At 52.0% G+C, this 14411-nt stretch overlaps 1 protein-coding gene across 17 annotated transcripts in view; it reads left to right on the forward strand.

The window, feature by feature from the left end:
* PKNOX2 (PBX/knotted 1 homeobox 2) overlaps positions 1-14411 on the forward strand; it is a 303585-nt gene that overhangs the window by 131839 nt on the left and 157335 nt on the right. Inside the window, exon 1 of one of the 17 annotated variants that reach the window (XM_073903931.1) lies at positions 4623-4687. The exons of the other annotated variants lie outside the window; for them this stretch is intronic. The gene's annotated coding sequence lies outside the window, so the exon portion shown is untranslated. Of the gene's footprint in view, positions 1-4622; positions 4688-14411 lie in introns of those variants that run through there. 17 annotated transcript variants of the gene reach the window in all.

Here is a 14411-nt window from a genome sequence, read left to right on the forward strand (position 1 = left end):
CTTTTAAAATTTGACTTCAATTTGATCCTCAGTCAGTTTATTTGACGTATTTACTAGATACCCATTATGCTACAAAACAATAAGTATGTGCCTACTGTGTACTGGCTCCTGAGCTAGCTACTGGGTGACAAATCTGAGGTCCCTGACCTCAAGTTACTTACATTGCTTTTTTTCAAAAACAACCAAACAAGAAATCATAATGTAAATCAGCACTCCCCTGTTCACTGGGGTTATTTTGAAACAAGTCTCGGGCCTCATATCATCTCCTCTGCAAATGCTCTACACAGTACTCACAGCCTCTTAGGGAGAGACAGAGGCAGAACTATCAACAAACACAGTTGTGTTCTAGGAGCTGTGCTGGACCCAACGGGCAGGGCCAGGGCCCAGCAAGTGGGATGTGGCCAATGCCCCCGGCGGGAAATAAAGTGGGGTCAGGAATGACTTTTACATGAATGATGCTTAGGCTGACTTCCTAAGCTTAACTGCTAGGCTCCTGTGTTGAAATTTCAGAACCAAAGAGGGGGCCTATCAGGTAAGGAGAGGAAGACGCACCTATAGAGGGAGACAGGCTTCACGGGAGACAGGTAGAGCACTTACAGATCCTAGAGTTTGCCTCCCTGGAGTTAAGAGGGGAGAAACAAGGCCCAGAAAGTGGGGGCCTCTTGCCCATGGTGGCAGAACTAGAGACTGGCAGTGACTGAGTCAGGGTTCGGGCCGTGCTCCCCCCTTGGCCTCCCTTGGCCCCCTCTCCGCACACAGAGCACCCCCGGCTGCGCCAGGCTGGGCCTGCCTCTTCCACACACCCAGGTTTCCATGGCCAGGACCAGCACACCCTGAGCCCCCTGACAGCTCTGGGCTCTGGGCGCCCCTCCACCCTCCAGCAGCTTCCGGAGGGGGCCAGCAGCCTGCGGTCCGGAATCATCTTCGGCGGCATGTGACTTCTTTCTTCCTGTACAAGTTGAGCACTTGCCACCCTGCTGTCTGTTTTTCCTTGCTAAGGTTCAGTTCTAATTATGTTGATTTTCTTCATCCCACCCCCTCCTGGAAGCTTATTAGGTTGAATATTTTTATTTATTATCATTTCGCCCAACTCCTGCCAGCATTTTCAATTACTCTCCCCGCTTCCTTGTAATTGTCTTTCTGTAATGGCTCTGAAACAATTGCGCTAAATGAGGTGTCTCCTGGAAGATGAGAGTCTCACTTCATTAAAGGCTAATGTATTCTCAGCTCCAGCTCTGTGGGGCTAGCTTGGAAGGAAGACATTTAAACAGCTTCTTTTATTTTATTGGGAGCAACTTTTCAGCGGCGAAGATGTCTGTGGGGTATATGTGTATGCGTGTGCGTTGCCTGATTTTAATTTAAAGAAAGTTTATGAAATAGTGTAAGTCTCCTTGTTGGTGAAACTCTCTGTTCTCAGGTAGCTGAGATTTCTGCAGACAGGGTACGGGGCTCTGGAGCAGGATGGAAAGGGGCAGTTTATTCAGATGTCCTTCCTGCCTCTCTGCCAGGGCCCCTCCCTTCTTCTCTTGCTCCTTGCCTGCTGGACCAGCCCCGACCTCTTCCGGCCTCCATTCTGTGTCTCTGCCTCCTGCATCATGTGTTCAGCTTCCACGGTGGGGACGACCTCCTGTTATGGGATTTTTTTCAGCTTGTGTGTCCTAAGTCATTCATTCATTCATTCAGTTTGTTGTGTATTCATTTATTTGTTCATTTGTTGTTCATTCAACAAATGTTTATTTCCCACAATGTTCAGGGATTATTTAGGAAGGGAATGTGCCCTTTCGGAGTTCAGTGCACGGTGAAAGAATGGAGACAGATGACAGGTAAGCAGGTGCTTCTAGTACAGGATGTAAAGTGCTGTCATCAGGCAAGGGCGGACCACTCTGAGAGCCCCGAGGAGGGCACCTAGTAAAATCTTGCGGGGTCGGGGAGGGTTCCTCGAGAGTTGGCAGTGTCTGGGTTGATACCTGAAGGATGAGGAGTGAGCCAAGAAACAAGGGAGTGGCTGGAAGTGCTCAAAGCTGAGAGAACTTCAGTAGCTAGGGAGGGCTTCGCAGGAGGGGAGAAACGCCAGGTGTTCCGTCTGACAGGAGCATAGTGTGGGACAGAGGCTGTGGTGAGAGCTGGGGCTGGAGACCATGGAGCGTCTGGAGGGCCAGGCTTCCAAGGGATGGGTGGCGCATAGAAGAGTTTGAAGCAGGGGATTGATTTGGCCAGATCTGTGTCTTGGAGAGATCACTCCTGCTTCAATGTGTGGAATGGATTGGAGGAAGGCAGGGGAAAAAAAAAAAAAAAAAGCAAGGAGACCTTTTAGGAAGGTATGGCAAGAGATGATGATGCCCTGCCTGAAAGAAGTGGTCATGAAGAAAGAGAACACTCTATACATTTGTGAGGTGTTACAGGTGGAGAAGTGACAGGCTTGAAATGGGGGGGTGGGGGGTGGTGAGGGACAGGCTGCATCCAGGATGAGATCCTGTTTTCTGGCTTGGGCATTTGGGTGTGTGTGTTGGGGTCCTGAAAGCCAGGACTAGACAGTGTACTCCATGAAAAGTCCGGGTAATTCCCCGGGATGTGAGAGCGCCAGGCCCAAATCCTAGCGGATGCCAAGCAGCCTCGTCACTGTCCCCAGTGACTGCTATGGACCCGCCCCCCCCACCCCCATGCCTTCACCAACAGGGTCTGGAGGTTGCACATGGGTGTCAGCTCAATCCTTTAAGGGGTCCTACACAGCTGCATCCATAGAGCTCTTTAATGCACCTGTATGAGCGACGTTTTGAGCTAAGTGGGTCACCCATTGCCTCCGACTTCTGTCCCAGGCAACATAACCTATATGAGGCCTTTGAGGATTGCCCAAGCAAGCTCCCGTGACAAAAGGCTGCTTCTTCCAAAATGTTTTTCATTTTATCATCGAGAAAGAGTAGGAAGGCCCTTCCTGATATGTTTGGGTTGGAAGTGAAGAATTTAATCTTTTACCATGTGGAGAATCAAGTGTATCCAGAAGTGTTTTTATGCCGCCGAGGCATTTTTTTTTTAGGTCCCTGGAAGCTTGCCAGCAACAGTAGTGGTAATAGTAACAAAAGCAGTAATAATGATTCCTCCATTTATCAAGGCCCGCTTCGCACATGTACATAGTATCTCACTTAGTCCTTGCAACAACCCTATGGGGTAGCTATATTGTTGGCTCTATTCTAAAGAGGAGGGAATGGAGGCCAAAAAGATGCTAAGGCAGCAGGCTACCAGGACTCCCCAGCCTCTAGTTTCCCTCTCCCAGTCAAAGAAGAAGGGAGTCTGGCCAGACCAGAGCCAGTTTGAGGGTAGCTGAGTGCCAGGAGAAGTGGCTTAGCTCAGTCCCTCCACATGCTATTTGCCCTACGGCTTTTCACACCTCCTGTTATGTATTACTTTTTGCCATTTATATATCCTAACTCCTTCATTCATTCCTTCCTTCACACCTACATGTCCTTCAAAGCCCTGTGCAAATGCCCTTGACCCCCCGGGCAGAGCCAGAAATTCCTTCCTCCCTGGATCCCAGAATACATACATTTCTCAATTATAGCTGCTGATCTGTAGTTATTTCTTCACGCGTCTGTCACCTCAGCTCTGCTTTGGTTTTTCCCTAGGAAGGGATCTAGGCTCACTCCTATTTATACTCTTGGTACCCAGCACAGGGCCTGGCACACAGTAGGTTTTCTATGAATAAATAGCTGCTGTCAGGGATGCCAGGATGCTGAGGAGGGAGCTGGGGTCTGAGGAAAGGCGATCCCCTGTCCCCTGTCCTTTACAGAAGGAACGAGATGCCCAGAGATGCTCCAGATTGGGCTTGACTCCTCGGGGCAACCCCTGGTAATAAGAGGGTAGCTGTCAGGAGCAAAAATCTTTCTCTGCACTCTGGGAAAACGTGGGGCTTGAGGTAAATGTTCCTCCCAGGGCGGGAGGACCGAAGGAAGCGGGTGTTTAGCTGGATGTTTATTCTGATGAGGTGCTTATGTAACACCAGGCTTCCTGGGGCTCCCGGGACTGAAGAGAGCACACCCCAAGGAGACAAACAAACAGAGGCAGCAACCACTTGGGCTATTAGACAACTGAAGTGAAGAGCTGGACGCATCTGACATCTGCAAAAATTTAGCACCAGGGCAATTTCCAAACAGCTTTGTACAAAGTATAAAACATGTCTTTAAATATTCAAGTGCAAAAAGTCATCAACAGTTTTCCATCTCTCCAAATCTCGCTCTGACTGCCATTCCTCCAAGGCGGTGATGGGGTGCTGGGAGAGTCTGCCCTCAGGAGAGGCGAGGGGCCACCCCTGCCGCAGCGCTCTCCTCCGCCAAAGCATCAGGGCTCTGGTCTGAGGGCCGTGAGGGCAGCAAGGGAAGAAAAGGGAGGAAGCCACGGGTCTTGGTCACTACACAGCTGCGTGACTTTGAGCAAGTGGCTTACCCTTCTTGAGCCTCAGTCTCTGCCTCTGTAAGACGAAGAGCTCCGTCAGCTCTGCCCTGCCTAACTTGCAGGCTCATCTGAGTATCTGTACCCTGTGGCCTTGTGGGATCATGATCCCTTCGTGATACTACCTCTCATCCAAGTTGGGTAACACAGAATCCTCTGTCTCCTCTGGCCAGCTCTCTCTTCCTCCGGCCCCAGAGCTGCGTTGGGTGTCCCTGCCTCCCTTTCACTGAGGACACAGATCTAGGTGAGTTCCAAGTCTATGGTCCCCTTGGGCTTTTGGAAGTAATAGACAAGGCCTCTTGAGCCCAAGGGAAATGAGAAACTGACCTGCCTGCAGCAGAGCAATGGGCAATTTGGGATCCTAGAACGGAGCTAGACAGAACAGTACTTTATTCGTTTCATAAACATGTACTGAGGACCTTCCGTGTACCAGGCATTGTGCTAGGTCCTGAGGCTGTAACAGTGAATACACAGCCCCTGTCTTTTCAGGATTTACAGTTCTAGCAGATACTCCAGGCTAGTGCCCACTCTTCTCTGGTTTATAGATGACTGAGAAAATAAGGCCGGGAGAGGAAGTAACCATCCCAAGGTCATTCAGCTAGTTAGTGGACTTGGCAGTATCAAAACCCACATTGTGACGATGAAAAGGAGCTAATCCACGCTGAGGACTCAGAGCCACGCTTGGTCCCTACCCCGTGAGCACCCTACATGTGTTTCCATTATGTTTCCAGACTCTAGGAGCGTTTCGCTTTGTCCCACAGTCCCTCATTGGCCAAGCTCCAGCCTCACTCCTATCTTGAGGCCAGGTGTTTTAGATGAGCCTGGGCCACCCCCAAGGTGAGACTGAGAGAGGGAGCATGAGGATGGCCCTGGGCATTTTATTTTTTCATTCAGCCAACACTTATTATGGGGAGCTTGCCACATGCCTGGCACTTTGGCCACATTGCTGAACAACACTGACATGCCCCCTACCCTTAAGGAATTTATATTTTAGTGGGAAAGAGGGATGGGCAATGAGCCCTACATAAACCAGATATTTTCAGAATGAGATGAGGGTTATGGAAGTCATGTTCAGGGTGGTAGACTACAGATTTATGAGGATGGTGGATCAGAGGATGATGAAGGTGGGGGTGGGACCTGGGGGGCAGGTTTTGTTCACTTCTGGAAATTGCCCTACCAAGGGAGGCAGGGTTTGGGTGAGTCTCTGCACCACTCTGCACTGCTCGAACATACCAGAGTCTGTAAAGCTCAGCATCCCAAATAAATGTATCAATACTGAGATTGCCTCTCCCTGCCCATCCCCAGCCCCCAGCAGTGGGTAATGCGTCCAGTCTAGACCCCTCCTTGGAGGTCTCAGTGGCCTCCCTCCATTACAACTTGGAACCCACAATCTGTGAAATGGGGGAACTTAGCCTACCCAGGGACTGATTTCCAGAATGATAGGAGTGAAGCCTCCAGTCCTGAGGAACCACAGAAAATATTTCATTCCAGGGCAGTGGCAACCACTGGGGAACTACAGCAGCATCCCCATCTCCTGTGCAGGGAAAATCTACCTCTTCCTTCTCCCCAGGCCCCTCAGCAGTCTGGGCACCTGCTTGTCTAGGGATCAAAGACTTCCTCTGGACTTATGTGACCCTGCATCCAGTCATCAGGGGAGCCCTTGAGAGGGTGGACCCAAGACTGGCACCCTAGAACCCCATCACCAAGAGATTGGGATCTCCCAGGCCATCTCACGGTTAGGGCTCAACTGAACTCAGTCTTGCTGCGCTTCGGGACTCAACTAAACAAAGTCAGGAGCCTTCCTAGGGGCCTAGACAAGGCAAAAACCCAAGCAAACCTAGATATAGAGACTTCATGGACCACAATTTTGGTCTCTTACACTCCTGCGTAGGTCTGGGACCACAAAGGTCATCTTGCCCATCCCTCTGTCTCTAGGCAGGACTGTATTTAACCAACCAACCGACCAAACAGATGAAAATCTCCCCTGTTTCTAGGAATCACCATTCACAAAGAGTAAAGGGGGCCTCCAAAGAGGAAGAAAAGGGATTAGTGGCTGGGGTGCCATGTTCTTGGGCAATTTTAGGAGAGAGGAAGCCAGGCGTTGGAGTCTTAGGGTTTCTGGATGTGGGAGTCCTCCGAATCCATCTCTGCAGACGTCCATCAGAAGCATCCTTAAAAGAGATATTTGACTCAGAATGAGGAGTCCTCCTTCCCCTGGATCTCTTCCCCCACTGCCCTGAACCCTGGCTGGTCACCTCAGGGACAGACCCAGGAACAACAAAGACATTCTCAACCGGATGGTACTCAGTGTGTGTGTGTTGTGGCGGGGGGAGCAGGGAGGGGAGAAGCGATCAGGCCAGATTCCATCCAGCAAGTACCCCAGTGCTCGCTAAGCCAGTCCTGGGGCTGACAGACCCCAGGCTCCCCAAGGAGGCCTACCCACTTAGCTCTGAAGATTGGTTGTCAGCTGAGCATCCCCTACTAGCATGCTGATCCTCAGAGCTCTCTTTCTGTCCACCGATCCCCTGACTTGGTAGCCCTCGAGAGATGCTTTCTTCCCAGGTGGTTGTCCACTTCCTGGTTTCTCAGCAGATAAACCCCACTGCTCTTCTCTAGCTCAGCTGTTGGAGTGGTTGCAAATTTCTTAGTAATGATCTTCCTTCAGGAGCAGGGGAGACAGAGAAGCTGCCTTGGCTGCTGCCAACATCAAAGCTTTCCATGTAGCTTTGGTAGAATGTTAAGAATTGCAAGATAATTAAGTTGCATTTCTGTGCATTGTTTACTGTTGCTCTCAACCAATCACTATTCCATAGGGGCTAATCTGTGTGGGGTTTTTTTTCTTCCTTTGCAGTGCCTGTTTGTACCACATTCTTCATTATGCTTCAGTTACAATTTTAATTTTACTATTATTAAATCTTCCCCAAAGCTGTATTATTCTGCGCCTCTGAGCTGGAATTCCTGATTTGGGGACCGTTTGCATCTGGGCCTGTTCACAAATGATTGTTCTTGTTTACAAAAGAACATACATTAAAACTCAGCACTGGAGGAATCCTGGCTCCCTTCCCACCTCCCTGCCCCAGCTCACCTGGTTGTAGGAGGTAGGGAGAGGGGAGACAGGGAGCAGAAGGGATCTGGCAGTTCCTGACGTTTTGCTGATGAAAGAGCATCTTCATGTCCTCTAGTGGCCAAAGGAGTGGATAAGAAGTTGAGTGCACGGGGGCCAGGCAGTGAGCTGGTGGCTTTGTTTTCATACCAGTAGTAAAGGGTTCTGTATTTATTTATTTATTAAGATTTTATTTATTTATTTGTCAGAGAGAGAGAGTGTGCGCACAAACAGGGGGAGCTGCAGGCAGAGGGAGAAGCAGGCTCCCCGCTGAGCAGGGATCCCAGAGCAAGGGCTCAGTCCCAGGACCCTGGGATCATGACCTGAGCCAAAGGCAGACGATTAACCGACTGAGCCACCCAGGCATCCCAGGGCTCCGTTTTTATTGTAGCCAGACAGTGTAGCATGATGGTTAGGAGCATGGGTAATGGAATCACATTTGGTTTAGAAATCCAACTTCTTTACTTACTAGGCATGTGACATAGGGAGTTCAGTAACATCAGTAACACGGCCTCAGTTTTCTTGCTCTAAAAAAAGAGGAGAAAGATGATGATACTGCCCCAAAGGTAAGGGTAAAAATGGGTAAATGTTTTAGAATGGGGCCCTCCAGCTGGGAAGGACTTAGTCAAGGGTAGGTGAAGTTATGTTCCCACCGTAATGATTATTCTGTCATTCTACCTCCTGTCCATTTTGCTCCCTCCGTCACCCGTCTGAAGCTTGCTTGCTCCCTTGCTTTTCCTAAGCCCACCTCCAGGCTCTGTTGATCCTAAACCAGTGGAGTGGGATAGGAAGCACTTTCCATAAGTTCCCAATGACTTGGGCAGTGCTAGGAATTGGTCACCTGCCCTCCCAAGAAGGAGAGTGGCAGACTCCCGGGGGCCTGAGCTTGAGGGCAGAATGAGACCCTGCCCCAGAGGAAGGTGGCCAGCCTTAGGGTTTGGAGAGCTCAGAAAGCTGCCCCCTCCCACTACCGAGCTGGGTGGCTGGGCCTGGCCCACGCAGCCACACAGCCAGTCCCCAGCTCTCCCGTCCGTCCGCGTGCACCCCGGTGTCCCTGCAGTCTCGACTTCTTCCCGGAGGTGCTGGGGCTTCTTTCCTCCTGTGTCACCCCGTTCCCCCCATGCCGCCACGCACACATTAAAACCATAACTTTTTTCCCTGTTCCCATTATCTCTAACCCATATACTCCAGGAAGTTTAATTTGTTCTCGGTAGTAATCACCATTAACTAGAAATTGTCTTTCTCTGTGTAAACACGTCATTAGTGAAGCTGGTTTTCTGCAGGGTCCAGATTTCATTTTTATTAAAATGAAACACTTTCAGGCGCCTCACTGTGTCCAAGGAGAGAGAGTATAATTTTAACCCATTGGGTTGGCCACAGATAATTGGGCTGGCATTTGATTGGACGATTAGGGAAATATCTCCTTTGCATGCAGTATAATTTGCATTTTTTTCCCACTTATATGAAGCTAAGTCATGCTTTCGTACACAGGCAGTTTTAATGAGCATTATAAATCCTAATGAATATATTTTCATGTTCATTTTATTGGCTTGTTTTTATTACTAGAGGTCTGAAAAACAGGGCCAGTGAGGGAACTGCCAAAGAAATGGCAAGGAGAGGAGCCCCCTGGCAGGCTTGCCCCCCTCCTTTCTGCCTCCCCAGGCTGCCAGGGGGTGGAGGGCTCTGGCGGAGGCGGGAGGGGGAGGCAGAGGGGTCATCCCGACCCTCTTTAACCCAAAGCTGAAGTTGCTTGGGACCCCCAGGGGGATGCAGAGAATGTGTCCGTCCCCACCTCCCCCACCCCAGGGGGCCAGCAGAACTCCTGCTGCAGCCCGCCCCCCCCACCCCCACCCCCTGCATAGCATGAGAACTGTCGGAGCCCTGAACCCTACTTCATCACGGTCTGGAATGGAAGGGGCAGTGAAGTACTTCTGCACAGGGTCTGGCACGTTCTAGGAACTCCATGCAGGTTGATCAAACAGAATTGGCTTGAATTCTGGTTCACAAGGAGTTACCATCACCAGAGCACTGATTTTCAAACATGGCCCTAAAAGGCAGTAAATGAGTGCAGAAAGCACAGTTTTCTCCTGGAGGATTCAGAAGGTACGTCACTATCTTAGGCCTCAGAACATCATTATGAGTATCAGCTGTTTCGGAGTTCTGCTTCTCTCCCCATTCATTCGTGGGTCCATTCATTGAATAAATATGGCGGGGTGGCGGGGCCCTTCTGTGTTCTAGGCACTGAGCCAGGACACATACAAAGTGGGCCCTAAAATCTCTACCAGCTCCAGCATTTAAAAAATTCCTGTAATAAGTGACCAGTAAAGTAACCTTTTTGTTCCAGCTTGTGACTCTGGTTCTGAATCCCTGTCTGTAACCAGGAGTTTGATCTCTTTCCATCGGGCGCCCTGAGACCGTTTGTTGTGCCCGGGCCCTCATGCCCCAGTGCGTCAGCACTTGCCGGCCTCTGCACAGACCAGGTCTTTTGTCCTTGTTTCCACACACTGAGCCTGGCCCTGCGGATTCCCCTGCTTGACCCTTTGCCTTTTGTTCCAGCTGAAGGGCATCCTTGGCATCGCCCCCGCTCAGGACCCTGGGGAGGGCCCACCTTCCCTTGCTTCAGAGGATGGAGCGGCTCTTGGCCACAGACCCGATGGCGGGGAGCCTGGCTGGAGGCCTGTCTGGTCTCCTGTGCTCTGTGCCCATTGACCTTCTGCTCCTCACCCTACAACCGGCCCTCTGCTGACCGTTCCAACCCACTCCTTATCCCCAGCCCCTTTTCTTTTTGTTTTTGTTTTTTTTTTCTTTCATCAGAAAGACGCTTGTTGCTCACCTAGGTTGGGCATTTTAGAAGTTAATTCAACTTAAAACTCGTTCAGTGTCCTTTGCCACCATCTCTTCAAAATGGCAGCTCAGCGCTTCGGGGGTGACCTTCGCCATGTAAGCAGGCACTCACATGGACGTTGGCTGCACCAACCCCCCCCCCCCACCACACATATAGACACAGCTGAACATGGCTCCCTGTGGCCTTCCGGGCAACTTGGGCAATGTTATCCTTGTAAGAAATGGGAAGCAAGAAATAAAAAAAAAAAGAAATGGGAAGCAAACAGAGAGGCCTGATTTTACCCTCACCACCACAGTTTGCTCACACACCCACTGCTGCCAAGTGAGTGCCTGCACTTGGCCTCAAGAAATGGGCAGGACTCAGGGCACCTGGGTGGCTCAGTCTGTTAAGCGTCTGACTCTTGATTTCAGCTCAGGTCATGATCTCAGGGTCATGTAATTGAGCCCCACATCCATGGAGCCTGCTTGAGATTCTCTCTCTCCCTCTTCCTCTGCTCCTCCCCACGCCACCCTCCCTCTCCTTATCTTAAAAAAAAGAAAGGAAGAAAGGGAGGGAGGGAGGGAGGGAGAAACGGGTAGGACTTTCCCATGGACATCTCTTTCCCTGGAGAGTATAGTATCTCAACTACCACTGTGTCTGCACGCATGGTGCTTGCTCTGTTGCTGAGCACTGATTTGTCTGTTTTGCATGGTAGGTCAGTTTTGTCTTCCATTAAGACTGCAAACTTTTTCTGGACAGGGGCCCTTGTCCAAGACTTTTTCCACATGCCCCCTCTTCACCACCACACCCACAGTGCTAGGCATACAGTCAACTGCTCAATAAATGCTTTTTGATGACCTCACTGGCCGGGGCAGGCTCTAGGCATCTCACCCCCCAAGTCAAGGGTAAGTGTCCATGACTGGCCAGTTGGTTTTGCTCAGAAGGCAGAGAGGGGGGCCAGAGGAGCAGAACATTAGATTCGATGCTGTCCTTGTTGGGTCTGCAAACCCGATAGAAATCGCTCACCTGAGATACCAGATTGCCTTTTAAAAAGGTGGTAAGTGCAAAAGCAAGCTGCTGGCCCATTGCAGAGCCAGGTCTTCAGTTAGGGAGTGAAATGATGTTGGCTCATTCCGGAGCTGTGCCAGGAGTCTCGTGTGGGTGGAGCAAAGCCTCTGTAAAGAGAGCAACTTCCCAACAGCTCAAGAGGGTGAGAGGATCCAGAGCAGCCCTCCAGGCACCTGTGATCAACTATTTGAGGGTGGCTGGAGGGGAAGAGTATGAAAAAGGGTGTTCATTTATTAGGAGCAGTGAGATACGGTTCTGGAGGGAGAAGGGGGCCACCTGCTCACAAGGCATTGACTTGGGCCCCAGTTCTAGATGAGGAAGGGCAGCCAAGGTGGGAGTAGGCCCAAGTCTCCTTTGAGAGGTGGGGACAAGGGTCAGAGCAAACCCGGTATGAGGCCAGCCGAACAGAGAAAGGAAAGCAGCTGGTGTTCTGGCTGTTGTGAAGGATGGCGGGCTGCTGGGGCCGCCCCGGGGAGCGCCATCTCTCCTCTCTGGTTGGTGGGTGTTTGTTTAGAGTCCCGGGTGCAGATTAGCCTGGCCCGAGTCTCACAGCTTCACACTGCAGAAGGGAGGCTGCTTGATGTGTTTGCTTTAGGCCACTTGGGGAGCTCAAGGCATGACGGGATGGCGGGAGATGCCTCCTTGAAACCTATTTTAATGCCCCCCCCCCGCCCCTTCTCCACTCCCTTCTCTTTGTGGGGAGTCCTCGGCAGGCCTGTCTTTGTTTGGGGGAAGGAGCACTCCACCAAGCCTCTCCTGTCCGGTTCTGGGTACCTCCTTACCTCTCTCTCTAACTTTCCCTGCCTCTCCTGTCTCTCCAGCTCCCTTTCCTGCTGCTCCCCACCGCTCCCCGCTCACTCTCCTTTTCTTCTCCATGTACCCCTCGTCCTGGGGCACCTTTTGTTCAGCGAGGCCCGCTTACCCTCTATGGTGCATCCGGGAGTGATGCTGGGTTAGATGCTTCCAGTCTGCACAGAGCCCATGGCTCTACAGTGAGCGCTCAACTGGTGCAGGGAGGGCCCAAAGCAAAACTCTGGCATGCCCTGGTTGTGTGACTGGGCACCAATGCCTCCTCGTCTCTGGGCCTCGGTTTCCCCAGAAATGCAATGGGGAGGGTGTGCCCTGCTTCATAAAAGACCTCCTCTCTCTGGAGTCAAGCTCTGCTCCCCTCCCCCGCGCCTACCACCTCGTGCCTGGCTGGAGGCGGGGCGCGGGGGGGGGGTGGCGGGCGCGCGCTGGGCTAGGATTGGGGGTGGGGGCAAATGGAGGGGAGCCGCGGCCGGGACTAGTTTAGGCAAACAGCAGGGAGTGCGGGTGGAGGCCCCAGCCCCCACTTCCGCTGTAACAGCTGCAGTCCAGCTGCTGGCATCCCCGCTGGGGGAGCGTGCTAAACCTCTCCGGGGTCAGCGCTGTGGTCTGTCGGTTTCCATAGCAACCAGCCACCCGGCCACTTTCTCAGAACAATTCCCCTACTCAGCCGGGTTCTGGACTTAGCTCAGCCCCAGGGCATGTGGCTGAGGAGCGAAGCAGGAGCGGGGAGGCTGCCCGAGGGCCAGGCTGGGCCCCACCGAAGTGGCTACCTCGAGGCTCCGCACAAAGGGCATGGACCAGAAGACAAGAGGAGCAGACTCTCTTCCTGCCCTGACTCTCCCTCGCGCCCTCTCTCTGCTGCCCCACGGCTCCTGCCCATGCACCGACCGCCTCGCTCGGCCTGGTTGGAAGAAGTATCACGTCTTTGTTTGGATCCGGACAACAGCTGCCTTGGCCGGGCTCAGAGCGGGGAGGAGAAAGTCCCAGAATGATGTATAATGGGAGGGGGCGGGGGCCTCCATTTCTGCACCCTCCGTCCAGTCCAGCTCTTCTTGGCCCTTCGGAATCCCGTTCGCCCCACCCCCAGTGACCTCAACAAAGCTGGGGTTATACTCAGTCCTCTCCCCATGTTTAGAGGGTGGGAAAGGTCACCTTTCTCAAGCCCCTTGGGAATAAACTCCCTGAACCTGAGAGGTTGGTGCCTCGCCTGTCATTTTCAAAAAGGGAGACCCATTGGAGGCAGACTAGGAGCTACCTCCCAGGGGACCTTGATCCATTTCTGGATGGTGGAGGGTGGGGGTGGGGGCAGGCATCACTCCCGGCCCTCTCCTCTCTCCTGGGTTGAGCTCCCTGTTTAGTTGTAAACACTGTGATGGGTGCCATCTCTTTCCCCAGCTCTTCTGGAATGCAGCTCAGGCTACTGTGGACTTGGGGGCCCTGGGACTTTGTCAGTGGACAGGAGTTCATTTCCAGGAAGGAGCCATTAGCAAATGGGGAAACTGAGGTCAAGGATAGTGTCTCTGAGTAGGCCTAGTAACTGTAGGGTTGGGACCACCGTCCTGGGTGGTCCCTGCTAAGACCTGGGGAGGCATAGAATGTTCTCAGGCTGACCTGTCTAGCTGTCTTGCTCCTCTACTCTGTTAAACAGCTCCTCACTTTTAAGGGGTCTAGTTCTTTATTCCCCTCCTCTCACCCCACTTGCCACCCCACCCCTTAAAAGGAGGGGACAGGTGTCCTTTCCTCCATGTACCGCAGCTGCAGCCGGACACATTTTCTCTAATCCCTGGAAACAGGTGTGGAGTGATTCTCAGCTCCCTAGGGATGCGGGGCATTTGGACAGGTGGCCAGTTTTAGAAGCGGCAGATCCCCATCCTCCTCTGGCCCCATCTGTGAAATGGGAGAGTTGCCTTAGATTAGCACTTCCCAAAGTGGGCCCTGCAGCTCAGAGGGCTCTGTGGGGAGAAAATGAGTTCCAAAGCCAGGCAAGTTTGGGTAAAGTTGTATGAACACCCCTTTTAAAGAGTCCTAGGACTCACTGCAATTTTAAAGATTTTAAGAAGTCCAGCACTAAAGAAAACTCAGTGTAACCTAGAGCCTCCTCAACATATATGACCATGGCACCACCCTTGTTTCGAGTCCTGTGAGCAACCCACCCTGGCAAAC

The sequence above is a fragment of the Callorhinus ursinus genome, unplaced genomic scaffold (assembly GCF_003265705.2).
Source record: "Callorhinus ursinus isolate GAN/ISIS: 27379988/994484 unplaced genomic scaffold, GSC_fseal_2.0 scaffold19, whole genome shotgun sequence".
NCBI lineage: Eukaryota > Metazoa > Chordata > Mammalia > Carnivora > Otariidae > Callorhinus > Callorhinus ursinus.